We start from the raw sequence: 1,938 nt of genomic DNA, 5'->3' as shown, positions 1-1,938 counted from the left end.
TAGATCACGCGGTCGCGTCGCCTAGCGTCAGGGGAACTATAGCATATTATATATCAAATCAAAGCCCCGGACGTTAGCTTTCCAACGCAACTAGAACCGCGTTGTTTGGATCTCTGTAGCTAAAGTTATAGCCGTTTGAGTGCAGAGAGGTCAGGCTGGACAGCTTAGCAATTTCTCCAACTTCTTACATTCCTTCCACTTTTGCATGCTTCCTTTCCATCCTCTGAGCCATTCCTGCCTTATAATATCTGAAAACACTTAACACACATATCAAGGTATCTAATGGTAATAAGAGAGGATTAATAATAAGCAAATATAAGATCAAAGAAGCATGTTTTCAATCAACGCACATAATTAGGAAGGCAAATGTAAAACCATGCAAATAGTATGAATAAGTGGGTAAAGAGTAGATAGAAACCACTCAATTGAGCACAAGATAAACCATAAAATAGTGGTTTATCAAAGGCCAATCTTTGGATTGGGCCTTTTGGTTTATTTGGACCTGAGCCATAGTGTCAGGGTATAAACAGTGCCCCTACTCGAGTCCGATCTCTTTTGGTTATGAGTTGGGATTCGAGTATTGAACTCGGGTTTGTAGCCGACGTAATTTTTAAAACCGACGTGATTTTAAGTTTCTCAACCGTCATGTCTAATCAAACGTCGCGTCCGTTGGGGTTTCGCATTTACACGTAGGAGCAGCTACATTGGTAACAGCGCGTTTCTTTAATGATCGCGTTGTTTCACCACTATGCCCCTGGTGTGTTATAAATACTTTTCCCTCTCTTTTTTCTGTTTTCTTTCATCTTCTGAAGCTTCTTGCCTACACCCTACACTTCTTGTTTTTTCTCATTCAAAGGCAAAAATTCTTTAGCCTTCCTCCTCGGAGTACTTTGTCGTTACTGTGCTTGCTCCTCTTTGCGTCTACAGATAAAGGTTAGTCCTTTCTATGTCTTCTACTATCAGTTATGCTTTGCTTTGTATGTTGGAGGATTTTTTCATACCTTTACTATTCCCTTGCTTGTAATATTCGCAAGTCAGTTTGTCGCGCTGGTGGTTCTTTTATTTTGCCTTTTTGAGGAAAGTCTACTTTGATAGATAAATAATATATAAAAATAATATTTTAAACATTTTTTAAAATATATAAATTATAATTTATTGATATAAAATTATAAATTATATATTTATATTTGAGACATTTGAGACAGCTTGTGAGTTTGGTCTAATTCGACTCAACTCGACTCATTTCCAAAGATAAGGAAACTCGAACTCGCGATCTTTAAGTGAGTATAAAAAAACTATGTCATTTAAATTATAACTCGTTGGCGTAACAATGTGTATTTATTGATAGATAAATAATATATAAAATTGATTTTTTTAAATATTTTTTAAAATATATAAATTATAATTTATTGATATAAAATTATAAATTATATATTTATGTTTTTATTATTTGAGACAGCTTGTGAGTTTGGTCTAATTCGACTCAACTCGACTCATTTCCAAAGATAAGGAAACTCGAACTCGCGATCTTTAAGTGAGTATAAAAAAACTATGTCATTTAAATTATAACTCGTTGGCGTTTAGTAAATAACAATGTGCTTTCTCATACTAGATAAATCGAGCACCTTATGGAGTTATGGTATAACAATGACAACTATGAAAAAATAATAGTTGTGAGAAAATATTTAAATTAGTTTTTATACCGTAAAAGATGCCAACAAATAATTATTTATATTAACATTAGCATCATGTTTTGCAATTAATAGATTTAAGTCGAAATTATTATTTTTATTTTATAATCGTAAAAAAATAAAATTTAATAATGTAAAAAAAAGGAAGTAAGCGAAAATAATTAATTTAAATCGATCGTATAGTTACTTGTCTTTTTAAATAACTTAATCTTTAATTTAGTTTGTCGTCAAGAACAAATATTACTCA

The sequence above is a fragment of the Arachis ipaensis genome, chromosome B08, assembly GCF_000816755.2.
Source record: "Arachis ipaensis cultivar K30076 chromosome B08, Araip1.1, whole genome shotgun sequence".
Taxonomy (NCBI): domain Eukaryota; kingdom Viridiplantae; phylum Streptophyta; class Magnoliopsida; order Fabales; family Fabaceae; genus Arachis; species Arachis ipaensis.
Note: the sequence above shows the minus strand (reverse complement) of the source record.